The sequence below is a fragment of the Procambarus clarkii genome, unplaced genomic scaffold (assembly GCF_040958095.1).
Source record: "Procambarus clarkii isolate CNS0578487 unplaced genomic scaffold, FALCON_Pclarkii_2.0 HiC_scaffold_115, whole genome shotgun sequence".
Taxonomy (NCBI): domain Eukaryota; kingdom Metazoa; phylum Arthropoda; class Malacostraca; order Decapoda; family Cambaridae; genus Procambarus; species Procambarus clarkii.
The window spans coordinates 237,151-251,880 of record NW_027189148.1 but is presented as its reverse complement, the minus strand read 5'-3'; the positions used below and the strand labels follow the sequence as shown (position 1 = coordinate 251,880).

The window sequence follows — 14,730 nt, the reverse complement described above, 5'->3', positions numbered from 1 at the left end:
GATCCAGACGGCTGTAAGGCTCCTGTTGCCCGGAGAACTGGCCAAGCACGCCGTCTCTGAGGGCACTAAGGCCGTCACCAAGTACACCTCCTCCAAGTAAACGGCTTACTTACTGCCCTGTGGTGGTGGCTTGGCCTCAAACCAACAAACTCGGCTCCATTGGAGCCACACTTTAATTTCTAAAGAGATTGTGAGTGTTAGACACCAATACTATTATAACAAAAACCTCTGTCACTGAAAGCAAATAGCTATAAAATGAGAATATTTATGAAACTGTCTGTGTGTGTTTCTCTCTCTCAGTGTCTGTCTGTCTGTCTGTCTGTCTGTCTGTCTGTCTGTCTGCCTGCCTGCCTGCCTGTCTGTCTGTCTGTCTGTCTGTCTGTCTGTCTGTCTGTCTGTCTGTCTGTCTTGTCTGTCTTGTCTGTCTGTCTGTGTGTCTCTCTCTCTCTCTCTCTCTCTCTCTCTCTCTCTCTCTCTCTCTCTCTCTCTCTCTCTCTCTCTCTCTCTCTCTCTCTCTCTCTCTCTCTCTCTCTCAACACATATAAGCACTCGGTATCTTTTTTCTAGAGATTAGAGATTCATTGTTATGTTCCACATTAGGATTACTATGCAGGCCACCCTCTTAGGTTTGAAAATGTCAAGAAAACGGTTAATTTAAAATGTCATCTCCTAACTTAACAGATTAAGCCAGAGGACCGAAAACAGAATAAAACAGGACTGGACAGTATATGTCACTTATACAAGCTGCTTTTATTTCTAGTACAGTATGACAATTTTTATTTTGGGGGGGGGGGGGGGTGATCCTTGACAGTGCATAAGAGTGAAAAGCGACGGCGTTTTGTTTGTAAGAGAACAGGTTGTACTACAAATGACTTGATTTATTGATATCACATGTATGTATGACACCTAAATTATGCTAGGAATGTCTGAAATCTCCTTAGAAGGATATTTTGGCCCTGAGAAGGGCCGAGTTTGGTGTATACTAGGGTGGTCGATTTAGCTTATGCACGCTCTCCACGGATACGGCGAGCAAGCTGAATGTCCTTTGGCATGATGGTGACACGCTTGGCGTGGATGGCACAGAGGTTAGTGTCCTCGAAGAGACCGACCAGGTAAGCCTCGGATGCCTCCTGTAAAGCCATGACGGCAGACGACTGGAAGCGAAGATCGGTCTTGAAGTCCTGGGCAATCTCGCGCACCAGACGCTGGAAGGGAAGTTTCCTGATGAGCAACTCGGTGCTCTTCTGGTAACGACGGATCTCACGCAGGGCGACCGTTCCGGGCCTGTAACGGTGAGGCTTCTTCACACCCCCTGTGGCAGGAGCAGACTTGCGTGCTGCCTTGGTGGCCAGCTGCTTACGAGGAGCCTTGCCTCCCGTGGACTTGCGAGCAGTCTGCTTGGTGCGAGCCATGGTGAACAACTGTGGTTTGTGATGGCCGGCGCCGAAAAATTTTTGCTTATATACGCCGTCTCGAGGCGCTTGCTCGAGCGCCATTGGCTGCTCGACTCGCCTACGTCACCCCGTTGCCCCTCCCCTCCTTCCTCTGGCTGCAGCCAACAGGCGGCTCACCTCAATCACTATTATCGCTGATTTTGCTCTATTTTTTGGATTTGTGCAAAAGTCATTTCACAGGGACGTGAAACAGACGAGTAGGCAACTGCAGTTTTGAAAGCGTTGTGAGAAAGCCGTGTCTACTCGACCACAAGCGTAAAGTAAGGGCAGGCAGGAGTTGCAATGCTACTAGTACGTCCGCTTGATGGGATATAGTCGGGAAATCGTGCGGGCATTCGTCAATTCGATTCACACAACTTCAACACCATGACTGGACGCGGCAAGGGAGGCAAGGGACTCGGAAAGGGTGGCGCCAAGCGTCATCGTAAGGTGCTACGTGACAACATCCAGGGCATCACCAAGCCCGCTATTCGTCGCTTAGCTCGTCGTGGCGGCGTGAAGCGTATTTCGGGTCTCATCTACGAAGAGACCCGTGGCGTCCTGAAGGTGTTCCTCGAGAACGTCATCCGTGATGCTGTAACCTACACGGAACACGCCAAGAGGAAGACCGTCACTGCCATGGACGTGGTGTACGCTCTGAAGCGCCAGGGTCGTACCCTCTACGGATTCGGCGGATAAGAGCTTGGCTAATCCATCGATTCCACCCACCACCACCTCAAAACGGGACCTAATTAGGTCCCTATACTTTTTTACTGAAGGGCTTAATAGACGATAACATAAATTGTTTTGATATCAGCTAGCACATTGGGTCTTATGAAATCTATTTTTTATCCTCGCATGCTTAAAGGGACTCTGATTGGGGAGGGAGGGGGGGGGGGGGAAGGTTTGTTACGTTATATACTAGCAGAGCAGGATCATTGGTGGGGGGGGGGGGGTGAGGGGAGAGAGAGAGAGAGAGAGAGAGATCTTTCCCAACTCTTCCTTTTTACATGAGTGAGCTACCCGTTTTATTCATTTTATCCTTCTCAGAGCTGTTTTGATAGTATCCAAATGATGGTAAATGAAAAGGGAGGACACGAATATCTACCCAGAATTCAGGACTGGCAATCGATATGCATGTTTGAGTGCGAATCTTTTTCTCTCTCAACTTAGGTATACGTTTATGTCGTACCTAAAAGCGAGAACCACACTATTGGGACAAGTATGCAAGGCCCAATTTTCCTAACAAGCACAGTTAATTTTGTTATTTTCGAACATTTCTTTCCAAATTGGTTTATCCAATTAACAGTATTATATTAAGATCATGAATTGCTGGGTTAGGTTAGGTTAGGTTAGGTTAGGTTAGCTTAGCTTAGGTTAGGTTAGGTTAGGTTTAGGTTAGCTTAGCTTAGCTTGGGTTAGCTTAGGTTAGGTTAGGTTAGCTTAGCTTGGGTTAGCATAGGTTAGGTTAGGTTTGATTACATTTCTATGTTAGATTTAACTCAAATTCAAAACAATTGCAGTCATTCGGCTTGTTAGTCAACTTGCCTCTAATAGGGGCAATTTGTCTAACAAGACTATTTAGTTTTGTGTGCATATATATATATATATATATATATATATATATATATATATATATATATATATATATATATATATATATATATTATAGCTTCAAGACTCCGAACCAATATAGAAGCATCAAGAGGAAGTGCTTGTGTTATGGCCAATAGGCCTTCTGCAGTTACTTCCATTCTTATGTTTTTATTCCCATTGGTTCGTGTTTTATCTTGTGTAAATGTCAATCACCTTACCCAAAACTTTGGTACCATATCACCTCACCCATGTATGTGTGTATATATATATATATATATATATATATATATATATATATATATATATATATATATATATATATATATATATATATATATATATACGTTATATACGTGCGTATATATAAGTATATATATATATATATATATACGTTATATATATATATATATATATATATATATATATAATATACAGAGTAAATCTACCCCAAAAGTAATGAATTTATTTGTCTACAAAACTAAACTCTTTTTGGAATCATATGAGGCCCCTCCACTGAGGGGGGAGGCCTGGATGTTTATTGTCATGTGTATTCATGCTGCTTGCATGTCGTCGTTTATTTTGCCTTTGTTGTTTTCTTGACAGCTTTCTTTGCCTTGGGTGGTTTGGGAGATTTTGAAGCTCTCTTTATTTTGGGCTTTTTGTTCCCAACAACAAGCTGCTGCTGCTGCTGCTTCTTTTTCAAGGCTGTAGGTGGTTTGTTGCTTGTGGCGGCTTTCTTGGGAGTTACCACGGCCTTCTTTGCTGCTGTAGATGGTTTCTTGGTTGTGGTGGCTTTCTTGGGAGTTAGAACGGCCCTCTTCTCTGCTACGGCCAGCTTGAATGATCCACTAGCTCCACTTCCCTTGGTCTGAACAAGAATGCCGTCAGCCACTGCTTTCTTGAGAAATCTTCGGATGTAAATGGCGATCTTGGCAGCCTCGACTTTGTTGTTGGCAACAACGTACTTCTTGATTGCTTGTAGAGACGAGCCCTTACGGTCTTTGAGTGCTGCGACCGCGGCTAGAACCATTTGACTAGTTTTCGGGTGAGCAACCTGGACGCGAGGTTTCCTGGTGGTGGCCACCACAGCAGCAGCAGCCGCAGCCTTCTTGGTAGGCTTTGCTTCTACCATGATGATGATGAGATAACCAAGGTGATGAGAGACGCTCAGACAGTCACGGGGGAATGATGCTGCCGCCGCTTGAGCCGAACCTATTTATGTGCCGGCACGGTACAGAAGCTGCAACCTGGCAACTCGTCCACCAATCACGAACGGTTGGTTTTACGGCTCCGAAACCTGGATCCCATATCTTCTCTAAAATAGAAGCATTTGTTCATGTTCTTTGTAAAAGTATCATAAAGCAGGACAGATGAGACAAATATCATAAAAACTGAAGAGCAGATGAGCACACACATGTATGTATTACAAAAGAAAATCCACAAATTCATTAGAAATTGGCAGGGCAGGCTGAGGAAGTAGGTAGATGTAAAATGTCTGTAAATGGCGAAAGAACATAAACCCAAGACTGAATAAACGATGTTAAATATCCATGCCAAGGAGACAAAAATATGTTAGGATACAATTACCATTAAGACACCACAAGAAGGTCCGTATCCTGCCGTGATGACTAAAAAGAGTTGGTTATTAGCCACAATGTGTAGGCAGTCTCATGCCAACGGCCATACCACGTTGAGAACACCGCTTCTCGTCCGATCAGCGAAGTTAAGCAACGTTGGGTTTGGTTAGTACTTGGATGGGTGACCGCCTGGGAACACCAAATGCTGTTGGCAATAATGTTTTTTGTTTTGTTTTGTTTTGTTTCGTTTGTTTTTGTTTGAATGGCTGGCTCCACGGGAAATTCACGGAGTTGTGTGGAATAAGGCCTGGTAAAATGAATTAATATGTATGTCATGTTTAAAACAAACTCGCTTAATATAGTGTGTGAGGCTTTATACAAAAACAAACAACCAAAACAAAACATGTTGTATATATATATATATATATATATATATATATATATATATATATATATATATATATATATATTATATATATATATATATATATATATATATATATATAGCTTAATCCGGGTTTGAACTCGCAACTCCAAGAATACGCATCACTTATATACACTTTACCACTGGACCACAGCTGCAGGACACACTTGATGCTGAGGTATCAATTTAATGACGTAAATGCCATTTCCACAAATAAATGATAATTTAAAAGTATTTGTATGTACAAATCTTTTCTGTTTAAAAGGCTACAATATCAGTTACTGATATAATTTGTGTTAATGTTTCTATACCCACAGGAAGGCATGTTTTTGCTTATATGTAAGGGGTACGGAGAAGGAATCCACAGACCATCATTCCCCTTCCCCCCCCCCCCCCCCCTCCCACCTACTACCACCACCACCACCACCACCACCACTACTCACCACCACCACCACTACTCACCACCAATCACCACCACCACCAATCACCACCAATCACCACCAATCACCACCACCACACCTAACCGAAAACCCCCTAACACATCAACCCTCCCCCCAATCAACAGGCGAAATAATAACCCTCAAATGCCTGCCTGCCTGCCAGCCAGCCAATACTAACGGTCTTCTCAGAAAGAAAATCTCTTTGTATCTGTATTACTTGATGAAATGTATGATTCTAATAATGAAAATAAATTGTTATGTCGGTTGTATGAGCATAATGACCAATATGCACATGATATGAATGAATTAAATAGTGTAGTTTTAAGTAATTAGGTTGTAGACACATTAAGCGGATATGATATTTGACGCGTCCAGAACTGGTGATTTTTGGTTTAGTTTTAAATGCACCACCACCACCCCACCACCATTGCTTCCCCAGAGCCTAATTAAGGACCGGTAAAAGGAGTCAATATGTATGTCATCTATAAAACCAAAGAATGAATAAAAACACACACACACACACACCTACATAATAGTACTAGGAAGATTGTATGGCATAAAAAAAAAAAGTACTCCCATTGGGTCGTTTGAACTCGCGACTTCCAAAACACCAGCCACACACCTTACCACCCAGCCACCATAGAGTTGGTATAATTGTGCAACTTTAGTTATAAAACTAAAGTTCTTATTGTCTCAAATCTTATTGTCTGTTCTATGAAAAGGCATGATGTAAATTATGTATTTTTTGAATGATTGAATTGTAGGCACATTAAGCGGATTCGATATTTGATATATCCAGAAAAGGTGATTTCTGTTCAGTTTTAAAATGCATCACCGTTAACGCTAAAGGACTGGTAAAACGACTCGATGTTTGTCATTTTTAAAATAAACACTAAAACTAGGCCCTTAACATATATAATGTTTGAATATAAATTGAATGCATATAAATACAAAGTGGGAGTGGCTGGCTGGCTGGCTGGCCTGGCTGGCTGGCTGGCTGGCTGGCTGGCTGGTTGGCTGACTGGCTGGCTGCCTGGCTGCCTGCCTGCCTGCCTGCCTGCCTGCCTGCCTGCCTGCCTGCCTGGCTGGCTGGCTGGCTGGCTGGCTGGCTGGCTGGCTGGCTGGCTGGCCTGCCCGCCCGCCCGCCCGCCCGCCCGCCCGCCCGCCCGCCTGCTTGCCTTGCCTTGCCTTGCCTTGCCTTGCCTTGTCCTGTCCTGTTCCTGTTATTGCCTGCCTTGCCTTGCCTTGCCTTGCCTTGCCTTGCCCTGCCCTGCCTTGGCTGCAGCTGGCTGGCTGGCCGTAAATCAACTCTTAACAACACCATACCACACCACACCATCACTCATCACCCATCACCCACCACCGGCCCCAGTCTCCCAGCCTCTCTTATATACCCGAGCAGGCCCTTTAAATTATTTGAATTGTTGCACTTCGGCCAATGGCAGGCACGATCGCTGCTGCTCAAACATATTCTGGTTCACAAGTATTAATATATATATATATATATATATATATATATATATATATAATATATATATATATATATATATATATATATATATATATATATATATATATATATATTCATGAAACACATTAAAACTTGATCATTTATTCATTCATTACGTCTAGTGAAGAATTGCTTTTGTTCATTTGTATGATTAAAAATTAATAGAATATGAATTCCTCGCTTAAAGTAAAATATAAAATATATATTGGATTTATATGATTGGTTAATATTCCAAGTGATGCTGAATATCCCCTATAATTTTGTTTGTTTGTTTGTTTGTTATGTACACATTCCAATGAAATCAATATAAATGTTATTATTAATGTTTGAAAGTTGATTGTCTACTTGAATCTCTCTATTAAAGTGTGTGTGGCTCCGGATGGAGCCTGGTTATGGTATTTGTCGTGGTGGGTGGCAGAAGTGCTTACTTCTTCTCTGTCTTCTTTGGCAAAAGAACTGCCTGAATGTTTGGAAGAACACCTCCCTGTGCAATGGTTACGCCAGACAGAAGTTTGTTGAGTTCTTCGTCGTTGCGGATGGCCAACTGCAAGTGACGTGGGATGATACGGGTCTTCTTGTTGTCACGTGCGGCGTTACCGGCGAGCTCCAGAACTTCGGCAGCGAGGTATTCCATGACGGCTGCCAGGTAGACAGGAGCGCCAGCACCGACGCGTTCGGCGTAGTTGCCCTTACGCAGCAGACGGTGAATTCTGCCCACGGGGAACTGAAGTCCGGCCCTGCTGGAGCGAGACTTTGACTTGCCCTTCACTTTGCCTCCCTTGCCGCGTCCTGACATTGCTGCTGCTGTTGTGGGTTTGTGGTGTTTTATGCCGCCCCGCAGATCGAGCTTCGTGTTATATACCCCGCTCAGGATCAAGGGAGCCCGCCACTGACCAATCAGCGCGCTCCGCCACGCGACCCGCTCTGAGCTGAGTCGCGAGCGGGATATAAAAGGAAAGCTCGCCTCGCGCAAAAGTTCATTATTGTATCGCAACGCCAGCCAGCACGAGCATCATCATGCCACCCAAGGCATCTGGAAAGGCTGCCAAGAAGGCCGGAAAGGCCCAGAAGGCCATTGCCAAGGGCGATAAGAAAAAGAAGCGCAGGAGGAAGGAGAGCTACAGCATCTACATCTACAAAGTGCTGAAGCAGGTCCACCCCGACACTGGTATCTCTTCCAAAGCCATGTCGATCATGAACTCGTTCGTGAACGACATCTTCGAGCGCATCGCCGCCGAGGCTTCTCGCCTGGCCCACTACAACAAGCGTTCCACCATTACCAGTCGGGAGATCCAGACGGCTGTAAGGCTCCTGTTGCCCGGAGAACTGGCCAAGCACGCCGTCTCTGAGGGCACTAAGGCCGTCACCAAGTACACCTCCTCCAAGTAAACGGCTTACTTACTGCCCTGTGGTGGTGGCTTGGCCTCAAACCAACAAACTCGGCTCCATTGGAGCCACACTTTAATTTCTAAAGAGATTGTGAGTGTTAGACACCAATACTATTATAACAAAAACCTCTGTCACTGAAAGCAAATAGCTATAAAATGAGAATATTTATGAAACTGTCTGTGTGTGTTTCTCTCTCTCAGTGTCTGTCTGTCTGTCTGTCTGTCTGTCTGTCTGTCTGTCTGCCTGCCTGCCTTGCCTGTCTGTCTGTCTGTCTGTCTGTCTGTCTGTCTGTCTGTCTGTCTGTCTGTCTTGTCTGTCTGTCTGTCTGTCTGTCGTGTCTCTCTCTCTCTCTCTCTCTCTCTCTCTCTCTCTCTCTCTCTCTCTCTCTCTCTCTCTCTCTCTCTCTCTCTCTCTCTCTCTCTCTCTCTCAACACATATAAGCACTCGGTATCTTTTTTCTAGAGATTAGAGATTCATGTTATGTTCCACATTAGGATTACTATGCAGGCCACCCTCTTAGGTTTGAAAATGTCAAGAAAACGGTTAATTTAAAATGTCATCTCCTAACTTAACAGATTAAGCCAGAGGACCGAAAACAGAATAAAACAGGACTGGACAGTATATGTCACTTATACAAGCTGCTTTTATTTCTAGTACAGTATGACAATTTTTATTTTGGGGGGGGGGGGGGTGATCCTTGACAGTGCATAAGAGTGAAAAGCGACGGCGTTTTGTTTGTAAGAGAACAGGTTGTACTACAAATGACTTGATTTATTGATATCACATGTATGTATGACACCTAAATTATGCTAGGAATGTCTGAAATCTCCTTAGAAGGATATTTTGGCCCTGAGAAGGGCCGAGTTTGGTGTATACTAGGGTGGTCGATTTAGCTTATGCACGCTCTCCACGGATACGGCGAGCAAGCTGAATGTCCTTTGGCATGATGGTGACACGCTTGGCGTGGATGGCACAGAGGTTAGTGTCCTCGAAGAGACCGACCAGGTAAGCCTCGGATGCCTCCTGTAAAGCCATGACGGCAGACGACTGGAAGCGAAGATCGGTCTTGAAGTCCTGGGCAATCTCGCGCACCAGACGCTGGAAGGGAAGTTTCCTGATGAGCAACTCGGTGCTCTTCTGGTAACGACGGATCTCACGCAGGGCGACCGTTCCGGGCCTGTAACGGTGAGGCTTCTTCACACCCCCTGTGGCAGGAGCAGACTTGCGTGCTGCCTTGGTGGCCAGCTGCTTACGAGGAGCCTTGCCTCCCGTGGACTTGCGAGCAGTCTCTGCCTTGGTGCGAGCCATGGTGAACAACTGTGGTTTGTGATGGCCGGCGCCGAAAAATTTTTGCTTATATACGCCGTCTCGAGGCGCTTGCTCGAGCGCCATTGGCTGCTCGACTCGCCTACGTCACCCCGTTGCCCCTCCCCTCCTTCCTCTGGCTGCAGCCAACAGGCGGCTCACCTCAATCACTATTATCGCTGATTTTGCTCTATTTTTTGGATTTGTGCAAAAGTCATTTCACAGGGACGTGAAACAGACGAGTAGGCAACTGCAGTTTTGAAAGCGTTGTGAGAAAGCCGTGTCTACTCGACCACAAGCGTAAAGTAAGGGCAGGCAGGAGTTGCAATGCTACTAGTACGTCCGCTTGATGGGATATAGTCGGGAAATCGTGCGGGCATTCGTCAATTCGATTCACACAACTTCAACACCATGACTGGACGCGGCAAGGGAGGCAAGGGACTCGGAAAGGGTGGCGCCAAGCGTCATCGTAAGGTGCTACGTGACAACATCCAGGGCATCACCAAGCCCGCTATTCGTCGCTTAGCTCGTCGTGGCGGCGTGAAGCGTATTTCGGGTCTCATCTACGAAGAGACCCGTGGCGTCCTGAAGGTGTTCCTCGAGAACGTCATCCGTGATGCTGTAACCTACACGGAACACGCCAAGAGGAAGACCGTCACTGCCTATGGACGTGGTGTACGCTCTGAAGCGCCAGGGTCGTACCCTCTACGGATTCGGCGGATAAGAGCTTGGCTAATCCATCGATTCCACCCACCACCACCTCAAAACGGGACCTAATTAGGTCCCTATACTTTTTTACTGAAGGGCTTAATAGACGATAACATAAATTGTTTTGATATCAGCTAGCACATTGGGTCTTATGAAATCTATTTTTTATCCTCGCATGCTTAAAGGGACTCTGATTGGGGAGGGAGGGGGGGGGGGGGAAGGTTTGTTACGTTATATACTAGCAGAGCAGGATCATTGGTGGGGGGGGGTGAGGGGGATGAGAGAGAGAGAGAGAGAGAGATCTTTCCCAACTCTTCCTTTTTACATGAGTGAGCTACCCGTTTTATTCATTTTATCCTTCTCAGAGCTGTTTGATAGTATCCAAATGATGGTAAATGAAAAGGGAGGACACGAATATCTACCCAGAATTCAGGACTGGCAATCGATATGCATGTTTGAGTGCGAATCTTTTTCTCTCTCAACTTAGGTATACGTTTATGTCGTACCTAAAAGCGAGAACCACACTATTGGGACAAGTATGCAAGGCCCAATTTTCCTAACAAGCACAGTTAATTTTGTTATTTTCGAACATTTCTTTCCAAATTGGTTTATCCAATTAACAGTATTATATTAAGATCATGAATTGCTGGGTTAGTTAGGTTAGGTTAGGTTAGGTTAGCTTAGCGTTAGGTTAGGTTAGGTTAGGTTAGGTTAGCTTAGCTTAGCTTGGTTAGCTTAGGTTAGGTTAGGTTAGGTTAGCTTAGCTTGGGTTAGCATAGGTTAGGTTAGGTTTGATTACATTTCTATGTTAGATTTAACTCAAATTCAAAACAATTGCAGTCATTCGGCTTGTTAGTCAACTTGCCTCTAATAGGGGCAATTTGTCTAACAAGACTATTTAGTTTTGTGTGCATATATATATATATATATATATATATATATATATATATATAATATATATATATATATATATATATATATATATATATATATATATATATTATAGCTTCAAGACTCCGAACCAATATAGAAGCATCAAGAGGAAGTGCTTGTGTTATGGGCCAATAGGCCTTCTGCAGTTACTTCCATTCTTATGTTTTTATTCCCATTGGTTCGTGTTTTTATCTTGTGTAAATGTCAATCACCTTACCCAAAACTTTGGTACCATATCACCTCACCCATGTTGTATATATAATATATATATATATATATATATATATATATAATATATATATATATATATATATATAATATATATATATATCTATATATATATATATATACAGAGTAAATCTACCCAAAAGTAATGATTTATTTGTCTACAAAACTAAACTCTTTTTTTGGAATCATATGACGGCCCCTCCACTGAGGGGGGAGGCCTGGATGTTTATTGTCATGTGTATTCATGCTGCTTGCATGTCGTCGTTTTATTTTGCCTTTGTTGTTTTCTTTGACAGCTTTCTTTGCCTTGGGTGGTTTGGGAGATTTTGAAGCTCTCTTTATTTTGGGCCTTTTTGTTCCCAACAACAAGCTGCTGCTGCTGCTGCTTCTTTTTCAAGGCTGTAGGTGGTTTGTTGCTTGTGGCGGCTTTCTTGGGAGTTACCACGGCCTTCTTTGCTGCTGTAGATGGTTTCTTGGTTGTGGTGGCTTTCTTGGGAGTTAGAACGGCCCTCTTCTCTGCTACGGCCAGCTTGAATGATCCACTAGCTCCACTTCCCTTGGTCTGAACAAGAATGCCGTCAGCCACTGCTTTCTTGAGAAATCTTCGGATGTAAATGGCGATCTTGGCAGCCTCGACTTTGTTGTTGGCAACAACGTACTTCTTGATTGCTTGTAGAGACGAGCCCTTACGGTCTTTGAGTGCTGCGACCGCGGCTAGAACCATTTGACTAGTTTTCGGGTGAGCAACCTGGACGCGAGGTTTCCTGGTGGTGGCCACCACAGCAGCAGCAGCCGCAGCCTTCTTGGTAGGCTTTGCTTCTACCATGATGATGATGAGATAACCAAGGTGATGAGAGACGCTCAGACAGTCACGGGGGAATGATGCTGCCGCCGCTTGAGCCGAACCTATTTATGTGCCGGCACGGTACAGAAGCTGCAACCTGGCAACTCGTTCCACCAATCACGACGGTTGGTTTTACGGCTCCGAAACCTGGATCCCATATCTTCTCTAAAATAGAAGCATTTGTTCATGTTCTTTGTAAAAGTATCATAAAGCAGGACAGATGAGACAAATATCATAAAAACTGAAGAGCAGATGAGCACACACATGTATGTATTACAAAAGAAAATCCACAAATTCATTAGAAATTGGCAGGGCTAGGCTGAGGAAGTAGGTAGATGTAAAATGTCTGTAAATGGCGAAAGAACATAAACCCAAGACTGAATAAACGATGTTAAATATCCATGCCAGGAGACAAAAATATGTTAGGATACAATTACCATTAAGACACCACAAGAAGGTCCGTATCCTGCCGTGATGACTAAAAAGAGTTGGTTATTAGCCACAATGTGTAGGCAGTCTCATGCCAACGGCCATACCACGTTGAGCACACCGCTTCTCGTCCGATCAGCGAAGTTAAGCAACGTTGGGTTTGGTTAGTACTTGGATGGGTGACCGCCTGGGAACACCAAATGCTGTTGGCAATAATGTTTTTTGTTTTGTTTTGTTTGTTTCGTTTGTTTTTTGTTTGAAGGCTGGCTGGCTGGCTGGCTGGCTCCACGGAAATTCACGGAGTTGTGTGGAATAAGGCCTGGTTAAAATGAATTAATATGTATGTCATGTTTAAAACAAACTCGCTTAATATAGTGTGTGAGGGCTTTATACAAAAACAAACAACCAAAACAAAACATGTTGTATATATATATATATATATATATATATATACTATATATATATATATATATATATATATATATAATATATATATATATATATATATATATATATATAGCTTAATCCGGGTTTGAACTCGCAACTCCAAGAATACGCATCACTATATACACTTTACCACTGGACCACTGCAGGACACTTGATGCTAGGTATCAATTAATGACGTAAATGCCATTTCCACAAATAAATGATAATTTAAAAGTATTTGTATGTACAAATCTTTTCTGTTTAAAAGGCTACAATATCAGTTACTGATATAATTTGTGTTAATGTTTCTATACCCACAGGAAGGCATGTTTTTGCTTATATGTAAGGGGTACGGAGAAGGAATCCACAGGACCATCATTCCCCTTTCCCCCCCCCCCCCCCCCCCCCCTCCCCACCTACTACCACCACCACCACCACCACCCACCACTACTCACCACCCAATCACCACCAATCACCACCACCACAATCACCACCAATCACCACCACCACACCTAACCGAAAAACCCCCTAACACATCAACCCTCCCCCAATCAACAGGCGAAATAATAACCCTCAAATGCCTGCCTGCTGCCTGCCAGCCAGCCAATACTAACGGTCTTCTCAGAAAGAAAATCTCTTTGTATCTGTATTACTTGATGAAATGTATGATTCTAATAATGAAAATAAATTGTTATGTCGGTTGTATGAGCATAATGACCAATATGCACGTGATATGAATGAATTAAATAGTGTAGTTTTAAGTAATTAGGTTGTAGACACATTAAGCGGATATGATATTTGACGCGTCCAGAACTGGTGATTTTTGGTTTAGTTTTAAATGCACCACCACCACCACCACCACCATTGCTTCCCCAGAGCCTAATTAAGGACCGGTAAAAGGAGTCAATATGTATGTCATCTATAAAACCAAAGAATGAATAAAAACACACACACACACACCTACATAATAGTACTAGGAAGATTGTATGGCATAAAAAAAAAAAAAAAGTACTCCCATTGGGTCGTTTGAACTCGCGACTTCCAAAACACCAGCCACACACCTTACCACCCAGCCACCATAGAGTTGGTATAATTGTGCAACTTTAGTTATAAAACTAAAGTTCTTATTGTCTCAAATCTTATTGTCTGTTCTATGAAAAGGCATGATGTAAATTATGTATTTTTTGAATGATTGAATTGTAGGCACATTAAGCGGATTCGATATTTGATATATCCAGAAAAGGGTGATTTCTGTTCAGTTTTAAAATGCATCACCGTTAACGCTAAAGGACTGGTAAAACGACTCGATGTTTGTCATTTTTAAAATAAACACTAAAAACTAGGCCCTTAACATATATAATGTTTTGAATATAAAATTGAATGCATATAAATACAAAGTGGGAGTGGGCTGGCTGGCTGGCTGCCTGCCTGCCTGGCTGGCTGGCTGGCTGGCTGGTGGCTGACTGGCTGGCTGCCTGGCTGCCTGCC

General features: G+C 43.5%; 2 non-coding genes across 2 annotated transcripts; both read left to right on the top strand.

Annotated features, from left to right (window-relative positions):
- Positions 1 to 4,701: 4,701 nt before the first annotated feature.
- LOC138360585 (5S ribosomal RNA) lies at positions 4,702 to 4,820 on the top strand. Its single transcript, XR_011226497.1, has one exon. It is a non-coding gene; the product is annotated as a 5S ribosomal RNA (ribosomal RNA).
- Positions 4,821 to 12,909: 8,089 nt separating this feature from the next.
- Positions 12,910 to 13,028, top strand: LOC138360594 (5S ribosomal RNA). The gene has a single exon (XR_011226506.1). It is a non-coding gene; the product is annotated as a 5S ribosomal RNA (ribosomal RNA).
- Positions 13,029 to 14,730: the final 1,702 nt, after the last annotated feature.